The sequence below is a fragment of the Meles meles genome, chromosome 19 (assembly GCF_922984935.1).
Source record: "Meles meles chromosome 19, mMelMel3.1 paternal haplotype, whole genome shotgun sequence".
Taxonomy (NCBI): domain Eukaryota; kingdom Metazoa; phylum Chordata; class Mammalia; order Carnivora; family Mustelidae; genus Meles; species Meles meles.
In genome coordinates this window covers 20,258,974-20,278,738 of record NC_060084.1, presented here as the reverse complement: position 1 = coordinate 20,278,738, position 19,765 = coordinate 20,258,974, and the positions used below count along the sequence as shown (strand labels likewise).

At 45.0% G+C, this 19,765-nt stretch overlaps 1 protein-coding gene across 1 annotated transcript in view; it reads right to left on the bottom strand.

The window, feature by feature from the left end:
* The window catches only part of CDH11 (cadherin 11), a 150,648-nt gene that overhangs the window by 78,497 nt on the left and 52,386 nt on the right, over positions 1 to 19,765 (bottom strand). The window contains exon 2 of the mRNA XM_045989064.1: positions 9,121 to 9,245. The gene's annotated coding sequence lies outside the window, so the exon portion shown is untranslated. The remainder of the gene's footprint in view (positions 1 to 9,120; positions 9,246 to 19,765) is intronic.

Here is a 19,765-nt window from a genome sequence, read left to right as displayed (position 1 = left end):
CGGCATGAAACATCCAGATTCTAGCCTCAAAGATCCTGCAGATTTGTAGACAGACAAATAGCAACAAGGTCACAAAGGAATGCCGCACCGACTTCTCCATCAGGCACCATGCCTGGGGCCCCTAACACTGTAGGGGCTCACAGGAACGTTTTTGTGCCTGCTTGTTGTTTTTTTTTTTTTTTAATTGAGGTATAATTGACATATAACATTATATTAGTTCCAGGTGTACAATATAATAATTGATATTTTTATATATAGCAAAATGATCACCACAGTAAATCTGCTTAACACCTGTCACTACACACAGCTGTATTTTTTTTTCTTGGGATGAGAACTTTTAAGATCTGCTTTCTTAGTAACTTTCAAATATACAATACAATATTACTAAGTATAGTTACCGTGCTGTACATTACATACCCTGGGCCTATTTATTTTATACCAAGGGAACTTTCTACTTTTGGGTTGCCTCCCACCTGTTTTGCCCACCTCCCCACCCCCTCCCACCCCCACCAGTCTGTTCTCTGTACCTATGAATTTGGTTTTACTTGTTTTTTTTTCCCCTTATGATTCTACATATAAGTGAGATCATATGGTATTTGTCTTTCTCTGACATATTTCTTTCAGCATAATGCCCTCAAGTTCCATCCATATTGGTGCAAATGGCAAGATTTCCTTTTTCATGGCTGAGTAATATTCCAGTGTGTGTGTGTGTGTGTGTGTGTGTGTGTGTGTGTATACACAACACATTGTCTTTATGCACTCATCTGTCTATGGACATTCAGGCTGCTTCCATGTTCTGGCTATTGTAAATAATGCTGCAATGAACATGGGGGCACATCTATCTTTTCAAGGTAGCATTTTTGTCCCCTTTGGATAAATACCCAGGAGTGGAATTACTGGAGCGTAGCCTAGTTCTATTGTTAATTTTCTGAGGGACCTCCATTTATATCCCACCGAGGGTTCCCTTTGCTCCACATCCTCACATACCAGTTGTCATTTCTTTTAAATTCAGAAGGGAAATTAATTGGCCTTTTAGGGTAAAAGACTATATTCATCTTTATACCAAAGCAATCATAGAATTTTTTTTTTTTTTTATGGTAAAAGGAGATCTTGAAGGTGAAGGTGCCTGGGGCCCATGGAAGGCATGTTGAGACCCCCAAGGGGCCAAGGCACTCAGGGGAAAGAAGTGATGCCCTGTTCCACGGGGCCAGGGAATGCCATCCAAAGATGGTTCTTCTCTGCACAACAAGCGAAATGGGGACAGAGAAGGAGAACTCGTGCAAAGGAATCGGGAGGGAAGCATCCCAGTGAGGCGCTGGGCTGCCAGTGGTAAGCTGTGGACTGGAAGGAGGGTAAACGGGGGATGACACAGGGGCTTCAGGAGGCGACAGGGAGTGGAGGCTGGATCCTGGCGGTCTTACGAGCAAAGCACCCTGTAATTTATCTTGCAAGGGACCATGCTTTTATGAAGCTTAAGTTATCCTGCAAGGGACCAATGGTCTTCTGAAGCTTAAGGTTTTAGACTTAAGCAACTTGATAGGATTTGGATTTTGGAGAAATCCTGCAGCAGCTTGGAGGAAAGACTGGGGAAGCAGGCATAGAGCTGGATGAGCTCCCAGGAGCTGGAGCGCCCGCCGCTCTGGCCGGTCCCCTGTGAGCCCGGGCTACTCACTGCCTTTGTGGGTTCCGCTCCAACCCTTGAGGCCAATGAAACCACACTAGCGATCAAGGCTTTTGCTTTCTTTGCCCAAAGCCTGATGTAAACGGGTTAGGGGCAATGAGTAACAATCCTCCTGGGTCCATTTTTCAAGTGAAGATTCTGAAGTGAAACTAAGAAGTGCTGGGAGGTCCCAAACAGCACCTGTTAAGGACAGGAACACAGTTCTTGGGGAAACTTACTAGACATTCATTTAGAGAGGTACCGTCTCACCTTGCCCTTCCTTCCAAGTCTATGGCCGGATTTTTTACAATTTATTTTCTTTTAAAAAAAAAAATGTATAAGAACTGTTGCTGTGGCAACCTAACAGCATTTGGAATGGTACTTAGAGTCTAAAATTCAGAGCCTCTTGAAAAGATGAACTCACTGGCCCCTCCACAATTTTTCTAAAGCTTCCAAATAGAGGCATCTGCCAGGTGTCAGGCTACAGCCGTCTAGATCCTCAGCAGACACAATTAATTGGTGGCAGATTTTAGTATGGCTTGTTACCTTTCCTCCTCTGCTCTCTCAAACTTCCTTGAGCTCTGAGTCCCCCACAGGGCACAGGGTAATTTGGGTTAGTAGCCTCCGGAGGAAATGGTGATTCTCTGGCTTAGGAATCACATGAGGCCAGGAAGGGCTGGCAGGCAATGGCCTGATTTTTTTTTTTTTGGTCCTGAAACAGTGGGAGCAGCTGAACCTTCCTGATGGAACATAAGGAAACAGGTAGACTTAGAGGGAGGTCAAGAGGACACCCCCCACTCCCCCCGCATATGAGTTCCATTAAAATAAGAACAACGATGGTCTTATTCACAGGGGCACATGTTGGAATTAGGACAGAGCAAACAGTCAATAGATACGTATTTAATGTATGAATGAATGGGTGGATGGGCAGGAAGCCGCTCCTTAGAGATTCTACCCCATCCTTTTCAGGTTTGCCGGCTTTTTTCAGCTGCGGTATGTCTGTATGTCCGCCACCCCATAGATGGCCATCACAGTCTGCAGAGAGCATGCACAGGTCTTGCCACAAAGCATGAAAGAGTGCCACGAAGGCTTTCAGTCATTATTTGAAGAGGACATGAATGAATACTTGAAAACTATCCTCCTAGGCCCAGAGCCCTTGACTGCAAAGCCGTCCCACATGGTCTTCTTGGGTTACTTCCTGCCCGTCACCACGTTCAAAGCCCCTCTCACATAGAATACAAACCTTCCCTTGCCATGGAATGCACAGAGGAAACGCAGAGATAACTTGGGCAGTGCTCAGGAGCTTTGATCTTTGAAAGGAGGGAATCCTACACCAGGCTTTGGGGTGGCCCTGCTGAAGCTGACAAACAGAACAGAAGAGTCACTATCTAAATGGCCGGTTGTCAGAAATGAAGTGATCGGATTTTACCAGGGCTGTGCGTTCCCACCCTGGACCACTGGGTCCAGAAGGCAAGTGGGGAACGCATGCTCCCCGGCCCAAGAGACACTCACCTCTTGCCGAGGGAGCACTTGACAAGACAGGGCAAAACCTTTCCCAACGCTGAGCACAAGGTGGGTATCAAGCGGCCCGAAGAGGGGCCCTTCCTGACATCTCCATCCTGAAGGAGGATTTGCTGCTCAGGGCACATCAGAGCAACTGACACGGAGTGGATATGTTCTAGATTTTAGGGTATACCTAGGTTGTCTCAGGAAGTAAGGGCTCCGGAGCTCTCTGGGTAACTGACATCCAGGCTGTACCTTAATTACGGATTAAATCTGTACAATCATTGCATGGAACATGGCAAAATGATTAAAAAAAAAATCAGTCATTTCAGATGAAGGGTCTGCAAGAAGTCATTGTATTATTTTTACAACTTTCTGTGGGTTTCGAATTTTTCTTAATTTTAAAAAAGTTTAAAATCCAAGGTGAGCGAGTAAAACGGAAAAGGGGAGACACTTAATGAAGTTTTCTTTTTCTAGGACAGTGTGCAAAACAGTGTCTATAGTTAGATACCCATGTACAGATGTGGAGAAAGTGACTCTGGATACGTGTGGTTACAACTATCCACAAAATCTCTGGACAGTCATGTAGGAATCCAAAAATAGTAATTGCCTCCGTGGCAGGAAATTCGTGGATGAGATGCTAGGCACTGAAGGAGACAGAATTCTCTGTAGACCTTCTATCACCTTCTGAATTTCATACCCTCTTCATCTATTTAACTGTCTTACCGACTTACAGATAATAAATAAGAAAACAAACAGACCACCTACTCAAGACAAACAGTGGCTTGAGAACTTCTGTACTGCTCTCTCTTTCTCTTTCGAACTTCCGAACTGCAACATGCTTCCTGATCTCTTCCGGTAAACTCCTACTCATGCTTCATGTCTAAACCCACAGGTCACCTCCCCACTGAAGCTTCTCCTGATTTCCTCTATCAGAGTCAGCCCCCCACCCCTGTGCTCCTATGGAAGCCTAGACCTGTCTAGAAGGAGCTATGCACCATGGTTGTTTGTCAGCCAGCTTGGCTCCATCACAAGAAGTGAGGGCCTTCAAAGGCATGACTTCAGTTCCGCTGTTGTAACCCCAGACGGGTGTGCACTTGGCCCACGGTGTTAGTTCCAGTACCTCATCCAATGGCTAAAACAAGAACAGCTCTTGAGAGATGGCTGAGAAGTGAACAGACCCGGGGCTCTCTTCGCCTTTTGCATTACCCAGAAGCCGCTAGGTCTCCTTTATAACCCAAGCGGAGATTTAGGACATGGTCATGCCAAAAGAATTCTAATAGAATTGCCCTCCAACCTCATTAAGACTGGAAGGCAAGGGACGCCTGGGTGGCTCAGTTGGTTAAGCGGCTGCCTTCGGCTCGGGTCATGATCCCAGCGTCCTGGGATTGAGTCCCACATCGGACTCTTTGCTCCGCAGGGAGCCTACTTCTCCCTCTGCCTCTGCCTACCACTCTGTCTGCCTGTGCTTGTGCGCTCTCTCTCTCTAATAAATAAATAAATAAATAAATATATAAATGACTGGGAGGCAAACTACAGAAGACCCAGGAGAGTCAGGCCTCAGGAGGAAAGACCCTAGCTCTACCCATTGCTAGTCGTGTGTCCCTCAGCAAGCTGACTGTACTCTCCCCGAACCTCAGGGTCTGCATCTATGAAAGAACCATGATGACTGCACACACCACTCATGGAAAGCGCAGGCACGCTCGTTCAGTCTCCGCTCTCACTGTACTTATCGGGAGTGGCCTCTGCGTGTTGTTCATCATTAGTTAAATAAAGTGAGATGAAACAACCACCACTGTGGCTGCGTGTGTGTCTTCGATAGGGATTCAGGCAAAGATAGGGCCCTCGTGCTGCCTGGCTTCCTGTAATTCTTCATCGACGGCGGGACTGACAGTCACATTATACACACCGACGATCTGCAGAGGAGTCAGCGAGTGGACTGATTGTCTATTTTTTTATCGAAGTGACACCAGCTAAAGACAGATACTTGGCCTCTTTCTCCACAGTGGCCTACATCCCGAAATAGGAAATGTGCATTCACAGACAGATCCAGCAGGCAAGGGGGATGGAAGGCAGGCTGCCAGCATTTCAGACTGTCAGCGACAAAGCAGAGCTCGGTGGAGACTTCAGCACAGGTGAGCTGCACCCCCTCTCCCTCAAAGTGGCTTATTGTGATTGATTTTTATGCAAATGAAAGATAATTGGGTGACTTGTGACCACTGGCCCCTGCGGATGATCACTCAGCAGAATCTCCATGTGTGGAAGATTTCATGAATCTAAGGGCAAATATTTTTCACTTGAAGACATTCCTATCTGTGCCCCAGTGCCCGACGCTAAAAGCCCAGTGAGGCAGCAGGGCTGAGAAGCCCTAGCCCGTGGCTAACCCAGGCTCATCCTCCCCTGCATTGCGATGGACCCAAGGGAAATGTGTGCCAGGGACAGAGCTCGAGTGGATCTCTTCGGAGGTCAGCCTGAGAGCTGATCTTGCGAGCCCAAACAACTTCCCTACCATTTGTTAAAAGCATCTCTTTCTTTATCCTTCTTCTCTATCCCATCACTCTTTTTTTCTTCTTGTTTGGAATTTGAGCACTTTATACGGAGCAACTTGACTGCCAGCTCCTAGAAGAAATGGGAAGTGCCCTTCTGACTCTCACTATGTGCATCCCACAACCAAGGTATTTTCCAGAAATGCTGCCCTTGGAGCCATGGGGTGTTTCCGTGGGGTAAGCATTTGCCTTTGGCTGGGGTCCTGATACCAGCTTCCTGGGATTGAGCCTCCTGGAATTGAGCCCCATGTCAGGCTCTATGTACAGCCAGGAGCCTGCTTCTCTCTCTCCCTCTGCTGCTCCCCCTGATTGTGCACACAATCTCTCGCTCTCTGTCAGATAAATTCTTCAAAAAAGAAGAAAGAAATGCTGCTATTGTGAACTGAAGGGGGAATCAAGACTCTGAGTCCGCAGGCTAAGTTGTTGGTTGATTTTGTTTTGTTCTTCCAAAACCTTACAGTATAATCATGAATAAGTCTTCCCTTTCTTCAAGGGAAAAAAAAAAAAAAAATCCTCTCTGTAAAACAAGAATCTTTGCCTGAAAGATCAAACGGCCATTCTATCTGTACCATGCTGTGTGTGTGTGTTTCAAGGGTGTTAGAAGCATTAGAATAGTTTACCTTCCCCTCCTTGGAAAAAGCTATGCAGAACTCTTCTAAGTAGGCATTCTTAATTTCTAAGTAGGAAAAAAAAAAACAAACCCAAAAAACAAAACAAACATGTTTCCTAGAAGATAAATCCAAGTACTTTCTATTTAGCTTCTGACTCTGTTTCATTGATACCTCATTCTAATTGTCCCTATTATCTAGAAAAATAGGAAATGTCAGTCGCATGTTCTACTGAAGAATTCACAGGGCTAATGAAATGAAGAGACCCATTTGGCTTGGCAGCAATGAGATGATCGTCACTCTCAGACACGTCTACAGGAGGGCTGCGTCTCATCTGCTGAGCCAGGCTTCGGAGCAAATGAGTGCAAGATATGCTAATTTGAGAGGAACCAGTCAGACACTCCAGATCTTATGGGCGTCTCTGTAGGGATGTGCCGCTCTGCTCCCTGAAGAGCGTTTTCATTCATCGGTTTATTCCTGTAACAAGCATGGACCAGAGCACCGGAGAAAAAGTTCGGGGAGCTCTCCAAATTGAAATTGTGTTCTCAAACAGATTCACATTCACATGGGAGAGTACAACACCTGGAAAATCACCAAAGATTTATGAGTCTAGTCACAGGGGACGACCGCTTGTGTCACATAAGCTTGCGTAGGAGGCAGGGGAAAAGTCCCTCCTCCAGTTCCCGGACAGGAACCGACTTGTTGGTTTGTTTTTTGGTCCCTAACAGAGCAGATTCATTCAGGGTTAAGAGAAAAGAAGGGAGTGGTAAAATCCATCAGCTTTAGCTAAAATCAGACTTCTCAAAGATAAAAATTTCTGACGATAAAAATTATGCCAATATGGCTATAGACATAAGTAACAAAGTTACTTATCTTTTCCAAGACTCAATTTTCTCATTTAGCAAATCTTGGACATTTAGAGTACCCACTACATTAGGTTTTTGCAAGGATTGTGGGAGGCGATGCTTTTCAATATCTTATTTCTCTGATGTGTACTAAGCACTCGATACCTGTTAGCTGCCGTTATGACTTTTCTCTGTTGTAACATTAGCTTCCCTTCCTCATATTCTACTCAAAATATACTTAAAAAAGTCACTTTTGATATGTTTGATAACTATGTTTTGAGAACCTACTTTGGGCCAGATACAGTGGTCGCAACTAGGAACATAGTGCTCCCCCAAAGAAGCCCTGCCCTCAAGAACTTCCAGGTCTAGCCGGGAAGATACGTAATTAAATAAACAGTTACAACCCTCTGTCAAAATCACAGTCGATCACGTAACCTCTGACTACCCAAGTGTTGTCTAGGAAACACCCATAGCTTGGGTTTCAGGGATTGGAGAGAATTCCTTAGAGATAGTGAGGTCCAAGCTAAGATATAAGTGAGCCGGAGTTGGGTTGTGAAGAGAGAGTGCGATCATGGGGCATTGGGGAAGTGACAGATGTGTCCTACAGTAGATCCCGCAATGGATGTGTCTAGGCAGGGCTGTGCGTGCAGAGAGAATGGCTGAGAGATGAGTCTAGATAGCAAAACAGTGGCCTTATCCCTGAAGGGGTCCTAGACACTTACTAAGGAATCATATCTCTGACACTGAAAAGATTAAGGGGGAAAGGTAACATACTGCCGGGACGTAGGGAAACTGTTTAGTATTTGTATGGAAGGCGTATCATGCTGGAGAAGAAGTAACCCCAGAGATAAAATGACCTGTCAGGCGGCAATTGCTGTAACTTTAGAGAATGAAGATCAGGCTAATGTTTGGAGGACGGCAGTGAGTGGGGAAGAGAGAAATAAAAAAAATAATAATAATAATAATTTCCGAGATCATCAGAGTAGCACCAGTAGGAATCAATAGGAAAAAACCGTCATTGGCAGTAAGGGACTGATTGAGAGGCATATGGTACCCCTCCCATGTTTCTGATCCGGCTGAGTTTTGATGCTCCCCTGAAATTCGACACATAGGACAAAGTGAGGGTTGAGAGGAGAAAACCATGAGTTGTATTTGGCCTCTGCATTTAAGGCTCCTGGTGGACTACCACATGGAGAGGAGCAATAGACCTATGGACGGATGGATCTAGAACCCTAAAATGTAGGGAGTCATGCCCCTAGAACTAATTCTTGCATTTCTATCTGGATATTTGGGTGTCCTATAAAAATAGCTCTAGTTACCACTGAGAAGATAAAGGAGATCAATGGAGTCATAAAATCCTAAACTTTAGAACTGTTAATGACCCTAGGTCCAACTACCCTGTGGCCTAGAAAAGAGCTCATTAATCTAAGGGCATAGGGACAGTGAGTGGCAGAGCTGGGCCTCGCAGCTGAAATCAGCCTTTTGGCTTATGATCTTGTGGTCTGCCTTTTGAGGTCTGAAAGGTTCAGCCTCCTGGCCATGGGATATAAGTCACCTTGTTCTTATTTATAGAATTCTCTTCAAAAGAAGAAAAGGAGGAAAAAGCAACATGTCAATTATCTTAGTCCTCCCAGCTGAGTCTTTGCTAAAGAATGCCTTTCAGTTCCTTCTTTCTCCTCGGACTTTTCTATAGTCATCCCTCCCCCACAAAAAACCAAACAACAACAACAAAAATGATCAACCTTGTACTAGTACACAAACAGGTGTTCAGTAAAGAGAACCCAAGAACAACAGTGAATAATCACATTCCTCAAAGCCTAAGTAAGTAGGCCAACTTCCTTCTCAGACGCTGCTTTCCATTTGGTGCAGATTTAAACAAAGGCAGGTTGGAGGGAGGGGCCAGCTGGCGGTCACTTCCATGGCCACAATCATAGTATAGTCAAGTAGTTCCATCTTACCTTCTTCACCCATTGGATACCTGCTGCCAATTTCTATAACACACTCCACCCATCTGATTGGTCACTCAACAAATGACAACGGGAACGAGTGCTCCGGGGTCGCTGAGCCAAAAATACAGGGATTTCTGCAAAAAGAAAAAGGATCATTATTAACCTAGAGGTGACATGAATCAATGAAATGACATACTCCTAGATCCTGGGGACACACAGTTGTGTAGATAGACATCTCCCTTAGAGGAGAATAGTCCAAGCGTGGAGAGAGAGATGTAAACAAATTGTCACACTTGTGTGAAAAGTGGGAAAAACTTGCCATGGGTTTAGAGCTACCAAAAGGTGATGTGACTCACTATATGTGGTTTTGGTATTTTGACAAAAAGATAAAGCAGCCATCCATCCAACTTCTTACACCACGCTACGGATTTCACATTCAAACCCGTAGGGGGGATGTCAACTCTTGGAGCCAGTTTCTGAGAAAACGCTCATTCTAAGTCCAAAGTAGATACCTTCCCTCCGCAAGGGAGAACACTGTTCTGTGGCTGCCAAGCCTCATGGAATGAGTCTCAAGGGCAAAGAGTGACAGGGGCGGTGGCGGTGATAGGAGATGTCATCCCTACACCAGCAGAGCTGAGCCCTGGGCTGAAAGAGCCTCAATTCTTCATCAAGACTACATTTCTCTCCACCCCCTCCCGCACCACAGCGCACTCTGGATTTCTGCGTGGGGGCTGTGTTCTGCCTGGATTCTAGTCTGATTCATCTTCATATCTCCCGAAGTGTCTAACACATTTCCTAGCCCAGAGCAGCTGTTCAATGTAGATCTGTTCAGTGAATGAAGAGAGGAATACGGAGGGTCTGAACAGCTGTCGCCTTCAAAAACTGAGGCACTGAACCAGGGAACGCGGTGGTTGGCACAGCTCTAACATAAGGACATAAAGGATTTCTTGAATGTTCTTCATCTCCAGGGCTTCTACCTTCTAGGATCAACCCAGCCTGCATTAAGAAATGAAACAGCTTCTGGGGCACCTGGGTCACTCAGTCAGATAAGCGTCGGACTCTTGGTTTCAGCTCAAGTCATGACCTCAGGGTTGTGAGATCGAGCCCCGTGTCAGGCTGTGCGCTCATGGGGTGTCTGTTTGGAATTCTTTCCCCTTCCCTCTCCCCCTCTCTCTGTTCCTTCCCCTGCTTCCTTTCTCTCTCTCTCTCTCTCAAATAAATAAAATATTTAAAAGAAAGAACTGAAATAGCTTCTTATTTGACTTTATTTATTATGCTTCCTTTTTGTTTCCAAATACACTTTTCCTCATCTCATCTTGGTTCCATCCGACAGCTCCTCCTCACACACCACGCCTTCCACAAACAACACCAACAACAGCAAGAAGCAAAAACCCTTCTTGGTGAAGGACTGAAATAAATTATAAATCTCAAATGTGCCCATAACATCTTGATTTGGTGACTAGCAAAAACAAGAAAATGTCCTACTATGTGCTATTACCAGGATGTTGAGGACAGAATATCAATGGGGCTATTCCCAGATGAATATGGAGTCAGAGAAAAATGCACATGGACAAGTCATAGAACACATAACTGATGAAGAACCCTACTTTGCAACCACATTACATGTTGAGCTAGTCTCCGAAAATGACCCCCTCCCAAATGAACCATACCCCTAGATATCCATGCCCCAGGATTCTTTCTAGTGATCTGAGCTCTCCTTGGGACACCAATGAAACAAAGCAAAGGGACACGCTATGATTTCAGAAGCTGGGTCGTAAGAAACCTTGTAGCCTGTCTTGTGTTCTTGGAAAGCTTCATCTGGGAGAAGTCAGCTGTCATGTCAAGTCTGAACACTCCAGACCAGCATGCTGTGAGACAGCTCCAGGCAGCCATGTGGAGAAGCTGCATGGTTAGAAAGAGATGCCCCGCCATACCTCTCTCTTCCAGGCACCCAAGCTGAGGTGCCAGATGGTGAGCAAAGATGCCATCTTGGACATCCAACTCAGTCCAACCTTCCTGCGATCAGCCATCTGACTACACAGCGTGAGAGACCCCACGTTAAAACCACCCAGACGATTTCACTAAACTCAACTATAAAAGGTAATAGTGAATTGTGATAACCTGCTAAATTGGGGACAGTATGTTACTCAGCAGGGGATAACTAGTACGCCGTAAATGGAACAGACATCTGCCACAGGCCTCACCAATGTCGATCACCACTCTGGTTGTCATGAGCCCACCTGGGTATCTCACCGCACTATTCGAAGGCTAAGACTTCTGCCCAAGGTGTGCAGCCAATAACAGCCAAGGTGAGACCTAAATTCAGCAGTGCAGGCATGAGAGCCTGTGTTCCCTCTCTTTGCAATTCCTGGTATCCAGTCAGTTAATGAGACAACCGTAGCTGTTGTAGCCAGTGTGCTTTTCAAAGTTCTCAAATCCATAAAAATTAATTGAACTCCCACTTTGCCTTGAATTGTTTACCTCCCTGCAAAATATCCCCTATAAAACTCCTTTCACCAAAAGCCCGCACAGACAATTAAGAGCTTTGGAAGGAAAGCAAAAAGAGCTGGTTGAATTGTCTATGCATTCCGATGACTGCAAACATTCGAGGTAGGTTCCGTGGAAAATGTTGGTATACAACCGCCCCGTGCTTCTTAGACAAGAAAACAATGACATAAGGAATCTTAGCTGTTTCTGTGCTTTCAGCAGAGTGGATGGGAAGAGAGCTTGTTGGGTCTGAGAGCCCTGTACATGTATGCTGCCCGTCTTCTCTTTCTGCACTGGAGTTCCTGCTTGGAATGTTCACCTTCCCTCTTCTCTCATGACTCCCCAAGACCTGGAATCCTGTGTTCCTTTCTGAGCCATGGAAATCCAACCTAGCCCTGTGGCATCTACCCCTACCTACTCTCAGAGTCTCTCCTTTCTCAAGGCCTGTGTGCCATGACTGGCATGCTCCCGGCACAGGTCACTGCCTTCTACCAGCTCCGTCTAGTGCTATGCTCAGTCACCCAGAACACTAAGCCTCCCAGGGGTACAGACCCATCATGCCATCAGTGACTGCAGTGAGCTCAAGAAATCATGGGAAAGAACACTGTGAAGCCCAGGGTATCAAACAGGATGGAGAAATCCTCAATGAGCCTATGAAGAGCCAGGAGAAAAGCCAGGGAAGGGCGGGGGCATGATTGTGGCAGGTCTCTCTTGCTGAGCTCTGAGTGCTTAGTACACGCAAGTCCATAGGCTTCCCTTTGGCTCCCGAGTCACACTGCTGTCCCTTCTCTGAGAATCTCTGCTCCAAATCAAGTGCCTTGGCTTGTCGATGTACATAGATGGGTCCTCTTCAAGAGTGTGGACTCAGCCAGGCCAGGCATGGGCTAGGATCATCGTTCAGAGTACAAGGACAACAACAACGACCACATGTGGTTCTAGGGTTGGGGGAGGGTAAGGCCTGAAAGTTTACGTGCGTTTGATGAGAATAGTCCCCACCTCAGTGACCCCATCAACAGGATCCAGGGACACTTCCTGTGCATGCAATGCTGGTGTAGGTAGAGCACAGGGTTGGGGGTGGGGGTGGCAGGTGAAAAGGGAAAGATCTGTCGCTGAGGGGAGCAGGGAAGCCTAAGGACACAGCGACAACTCCATTTTACAGATGAAGAAGCCGGCTAAGCAGTAAGTGCCCAGTGCCCAGAGCAAGGAAGCAGCCTGCCCGGACTGGATCACCAGCAAGCAAGCCACTCCTCTCCTGCTAGATTTAAGAGCCTACAGTGAGACCTGCTTCCTGGGGTAAATCATGCCTATCCCTCTAGTACATAAGCCCAGAAATATTTTACTTTTTAAAAAATATATATTTTATTGATTTATATGAAAGAGGGAGAGAGAGAGAGAGAGAGAGAGAGCATGAGTGCAGCAGGTCAGAGGGAGAAGTCTGCCCCACTGAGCAGGGAGCCCAATGCAGGCGGGACTCCAGGATCATGACCAGAGCCCAAGGCAATCGCTTAACCAACTGAGCCACCCAGGTGCTCCAGAAATATTTTACGTTTTGCTTAAACAATACAACAGGGAATTTCCAGTACTTTGGTAGGGAGCTGACAGAAACAAACTATGATTAAATAGATTACTATTAAATAAATGAATTAAATACCAGGTTTCTGAGACTGCCATGTTTTGGCAAAGAAGTCAAGCAAAGGCCATATGCTTTTCTGTTGTATTGGAAAGACCAAGTCATTTTGGTGATGTTGCTGTGTTTGTTTCTTGCTCTGTGGCCGGGAGAAGGGGCAGCAGCTGGCCGCTGACTCCGGGCACCCTGGAACAGGAGCTTCTTCCTATGGTACGTGTCACATATCCCCGACATTGCTGATGGGATGAACACACCCAATTAATAGTCATCAAGGGTGTTTCTCTCTACTGTTATTGCCAAAGTTTCAAAACTATATGGTGAAACACATCTTGTAACACAGGTTTATAGATTTTGAATTTTGGGGGGAAAGAAATGGGGGGAGGGGAGCAGTAAGCTATCAAACGTGAGGAAACATTCGATTTAAAATCCATGCTTTGCATCTTCCGAGCTAGTCTGACTTTGGGCAAGCACGAATGCCCCGAGTCTCCGTTTCCTCACTAGAAAATGGGGATAAGAGCAACTATTTTGCAGGATGACTGTGAAGAATAGTGATAATAAACGCCCTACCCCCACTTGGGGTCGGCACTCAATAATCAGTAGCTGTGATTACGAAGATACAAATCGTGCCTGATTTAAAATTTAGTTTTACTTTCTATGGTATATTTGCTATTCACAACGCCCTCTGGGAGAAGTACAAGCGTCTATATAGAGCTTGCATTCATGTATTTGGTATATATCATGTATCACACATACTGAGTATTAATCTGTAAGCATTTCCCCTACCAGTCTTTTTCAGATGAAGAAGCTATGCCTCAAAGAAATTCGGGGATCCCTCAAAGTTCACGGGCTAAGCTTGGACTTCTGCTCCTGCTGAATGTGAAGGGCTGTCCGCTGCCCACAGCTCATGCCTTTCTGCAAAATCTCCGCGGGCCGACTGCGCACCGCCTGCACAGGGATGACGCCCCACGTCTGACCGTAAGTCCAAGAAAACATCCGAAAAGACGTCCTGGGCTCCCAATGGATTTGACACAGTAGCCCTTTAAATCAAACTCTTAACACGATTATCTTTATTTCTCTTTAGCAGTTTTTCTAAGTAAGCCATGCCTTTGGAGGCCCCTAATACAAAGTGACAACCTTCACCGTTTTTCCAAAGCGCCGATGGATGGGCGTAGAGAGTGTCCATTATCACCATGGTAATTACCGCACAATACCTGGCGGCCAATGGACAGTTCGGAGGCTCAGGCAGCGGCTGAATCCGGCATTGTCCGGGCCCGATAAAAAGATTAGAAGCCCTGAAAAGCCGGGGAGCGGGATCTCACAGCTCTTTCGCTGGGCCCTGAAAGGACCATTGTGCTACCACCATAAATTCTGGGTTCTCCGGGCACTTGACAACTGAAGCCGGGGACAATAGAATTCTTGTGTCCAACAAAACACTCCTTGTCCAATGCCAGTCTTATCAGCCGCATTTACAAATGTCTTTCGTTGTACCCAAATAATTCCCTATTCGAAGGACTATTGGGAGCAGAACTAAATAAATATTCACAGCCTTTGTAATATCGTTGGGAAATGAATAAACAAACTGTCATCTAGCATATGAGCAAGCCTCCTGCTACTCTACATTTTATCCCTATTTCTTGCCCCAGTGATGTCGTCGGCCCTTCCGATTTCTCTCCGTTAGCGTAGCAACAGTCGTGATACTGGAAGCTCCGGTTTTATTGGCCACCTACTACATACCCCTGTACACGTGGCCTTGGTGCTTCTACATGCAATTTTCTTTTCATTAGTCTTGCCAACAGCCCTGGCGGGGGCTTGTTTTACTTGGTTCCTACCTCCTAGAAGAGAAGGAACCGAAGCTTACCCAATACACCAAAGCAAACTAATAATAAAATAAGAATTCAAACTTAGGTTTCCCCAGATCCTAAGGCTCTGCCTTCCCGCTATGCCTTGGTGGTTTCTCTCCTGAATAAAAAAGGAATAAAACATCAGAATAAGGGGGGAATCTAAGCACATCTACCATAAAAGTCACAAATATACATGGGGTGTGTTTATATACTGTAATAGAACCTGAGAACACTGACAATAGAGGGAAAATAAAGAGGCTTTCTTCAAGAGAGTATATTTTATTTTGCCCTAGAATGCCAGCAATTTTACATTTTAACCTTTTGAGGGGAAGGAGAGGTGTCAAGCAAGCAAAAATAAACACAACCCCGCTTCGGGAAGGTTTCAGGGATGTCCGTTACAGCCAGCGGGTAAAGTTCTAGAAAGAATCGCTGGGATAAACAAAGCAAGCAGAGTGCTTACATTCACAAATGCCCAGAACCTTTATGTCTCTTCCTGCAGTTTATTTTATTTTGCTTATCGATCTCCTTGTTGTGAATGAACAAATATCTCAGCCTTTGACAGCAGTGCACATGACAAAACAGAAACTCCTTTCTTGATGGAAGCACTTCCTAGGAGGACAACAATCTTTACGTTAAAAAAAAAAAAATCTGGAAATATGAAAACTCTAAATGGTTCCCTGTCGGGTCAGGAGAGGTCTATGCTGGTTAACACAAATTCTGCTTTTCTCCCTGGTCTGCCCCCAGCCTCACCTCCTGCCCAGGTAAGGCTTGCTATTCCCCAATCCATCCCCAATCCATCCCAGCAAGCCATGCACCTCTGTTCCTCTCAATTTCTTCCCCCAGGGAGAGCTCCTTTTTATTATGTCTGTCTGCCCCCTCCAATGTTGCATCCAAGGAGACACTGAGCTTCTCGAAGACAGAAAGATGAGATGTAATATCTTCTACTCATTTTTGTCTGGCCTGGGTCAGTACCAGGCCAACCCTCTACAGAGCCCAGCTTATTGGACAAATAGATGAATGGTACTGGTTAAAGGGAGAACAACCATAAAACTGTATTTTTAAAATTTTTAAAATGAAAATCTACCTTTTTTTTATCTACTTGGTATCAAAGTACACGTATAATTTGTAATTTTTTTTTTAAGGACTGTAATGACGTCCTCACTTGGCCCAAATGACGCAGCCTTGAGCTGTTTTCATTAGTTTTCTAAAGCAGTTAAAATCTATACCTAAAAATAGGTTATCATTTTGCAAACAATTGGCTATTAACAAGAATGGGTAACCAATAGGTTCTTCCTGACTGACTGACGGTAAATCCATGTGTTTGTGTAAGAACTGAGTTTGAAAAATGTGATCGATATTTCCCAAATACTTCAGATGCCAAGTGAAGCATTTAATCATCTTTGAGGATTTAAGGGCACGGTTATAGTCATGTACACACGATGTGAACTATTTCAGCCTTCTATACCCCCGGGAGCCAGGTGTTCTGTAGACACAAGTTAATCCAAGCCGGCAAAGATGATTTCTAACGTTTACTGAGAGTTTGTCATGTGCTAGGTCCTGGGCTAAGCGTATATACGTATATGTGTACACACACACACACACACACACACACACACATATATATGAAATACATGAAATACATATATATACACAAATGAAACAATCTTATACATCAGGTACTATGATTTTCTTTATTTCATAACTAGGAAATTGATAAGAAAGGTGGAGTAAATTTGCCCTCATTCACAGGGCTGTAAAGCACTGAAGCCAGGATTTGGACATAAGAGTTTAAACCAAAGCAATTCATCCAAGAGCCATACTCAGCTGTTCTCTGCAGACGTAAATTAGGGCACTAATTTAGAGAAGTAGTCCAGTGATTTTTTTTTTTTTTTAAGTGACCAGTGACTATATCACTTTACCAGACTACTGAATTATCCAGGGAGAGAGAGAAGTGAGAGAGAGAGGGCAACCATGGACGAGAGTACTCCAAAGAAATGATGAACAGTATATAACTGAAGGTCTAAGAATTAATAACTCATGGTTTATCAACATTGGGGAACTTCCATACAGCCAAGAAATCAACGCATTTCCAAAATGCCATAATCATAGAGTCAAAGAAGTATTCAGACACACATACACCACACACAGACACACACACACAGACACACACACACAGTAGTTTTTGCTGTGTGATGGAAGGAGTCACAATCTGCTATTACCTCTCAAAGGAAGAAAGCAAACCCCACTGTCCATAGCCATGTGAATGAGTTACGATATAATAGGAGAGCGTTCTCTCTGGGGCCATTTTGCTTGGCAAGAAACAAAAACAAGTTTTCTCCAAATCAAGCCAGATTGCCCTTTTGCAATGTACAATTAAGCTAGGGAAAAAGAATGCTATTTACCTCTTTGGAGACCCTGATCCTTAAGATAGAAACTGGACACACTGATAACCTTCCTAAGCATCACAAAGGAAAAAGCCTGTGTGTTTTCTTGCCTGTTGCATATCTATTGCTACAAGGTGCTCACGAAGGGCGCCCAGTTAGCTTTGGAACAGTCGAGCTGGGAAATGAAGAACTGTGTCCCAGATCCCGAGGTCTTACCTATGTACGAGCGTTTCGGAAGGCCCACCGTGGGTGATGACTTAGAATTTTCTTCAGGCACAAATGCAAATTTGGCTACCGAGGGGCCGACACGAGGCAGCGAGCAAGTCTAGCAGGCACTCGGTTTCCTCACTGTACCTCATTAAGTTCAGCGGATTCATTCAGGGGCGGCAGGGGAAGCAGGCCATTAAAATGTCTCAGTGATAGCTTGCTGCTCTTTATTGGTGGACTAAAATTCTTCACTTGTATGCACAAATTTGGACATTCCTGAAGATGTGGGGAAAATTCACCTGCCAATATCAAGAATTCAGCATCCCCGTAGAAAGCTTTATCTAGGCTGTTCCCCCAGAAACTCCCTTCCCAGACTCTTAGATGCATGCACAACCTCAAGTTTCCATGTCTTGCCTTCTTTTGTTTTCATCTTTTGTTTTTTAACACTCAAATAATTACAAATAAAGTCTACTTTTTACTAATTCCATTGATAAGACCAAGAATAATGACACAAATAGCATTATCAACAGCTGTGTAGAGTTGGGTCATCTTTCCAGACTGGGTTTAGGTCCATGGTAGGGGAGTGACAAGCAAATGTCCTATTAATAGTACATGAATCAGAGGCTCTGGGACATCTTCCATTGAAATGTTCACTTATTAAATGTCTATCTTAGGGCACCTGAGTGGCTTAGTGGGTTAAAGCCTCTGCCTTCAGCTCAGGTCATGATCCCAGGGTCCTGGGATCGAGCCCCGCATCGGGCTCTCTGCTTAGTGGGGAGCCTGCTTCCTCCTCTCTCTCTGTCTGCCTCTCTGCCTACTTGTGATCTCTGTCTGTCAAATAAATAAATCAGTTTCCTCACTGAAAGCAGCCTGCTATCCTCCTGTAGAACTTGAAGCACACCCAGGGGATCCCTGAGCTAGAGGGATCTCTAGGAACTATTCCCTCTCTAATGGTCTTTTATGGGCCCAACCTGGTGCCATGACGAAGACCATCTCTATGAGGACACTTCCTGTGCAGAAGACTGTCAGGATACGAGGGGTCTCCCTTTAGCTGCTGGGGTAGCTATAAGCAGATAGAGCTAGGTTTCATAATCCTTGACCAGATGATCTGGTCACTTCGAAGAAAGACCGAACACCCTGTCCAGGGGCCAAACCAAGTGGTTACATCAGCAAGCAAACAGAAAGAGGGAGAGCCAAGCAAGGGAGTTAGATAGATGAAAGTAAGCATAGCCTCTACTGGGGGGTGGAATTCAGATCTGGCGGGCATATTCCCGCTTGGGAACCAGTTTTATCACTAGGACTCTTACCTATAAAGTAGACATTCTTTGGACCCATGAGATAATGTGCACAAATTATGCTGTTGTTGCTGGCACAAATTTACTTTTCACTAAATATTATTAGTCAGCATCACCGTGATCAAAAATTTATCAGTTTTCAGCTATAAGGACTCGATATAAAGAAATATTAAAGAAATGAGTGCAGTGCCTGACATGATAGGATTCCCACAAATTACTACAATTATTTTTGGCATTAAATGACTATGAGTCAGGATGTAGGCAATTCTCTTTTAATCCAGATCTCCACAAAGAGAGTCTCCGTTTATCGTCATTCCCGAACAAACCTCTGTTTTTAGAAAAGGTAATCTCAGGTTCAGAGAAGATTCAATTATACTGTTTCTTTAAGTTATATCAATTTGGGGGCTGCTCTCCATTTATCACAAGCAGTGCTAGTCTATCATCAATGATAGTTTGCTTCAAAAATATGTAAGAAGAACAGAGTCAAAAGAAAATATTAAGTAAATAACTGTGTGGGTGGTTCCCCAATATTTTGAAGACAACCATGAATGACTCAATGATTATTTTACAGATGGAGACGCTGAGGCCCCAAGTGGGAAGTGGGGGAAGAGGCGAGCCCAGCAGACCCTGCCCCTGGAAGCCCATGTCTCTGCAGCATCCTCCCCCATACCTCGTGCTGGGCAGGTGTGGTCAAAACCGTGAGGAAGGACTATGGTCCTCTCCCAAAGGCAGAAATGGAATTCAAAGGAAATGACTAAGGTCAGTCCAGACCTGGTGATGGAGGCGGGAGCAGAGTCTAGTAGCTCTCCAGGA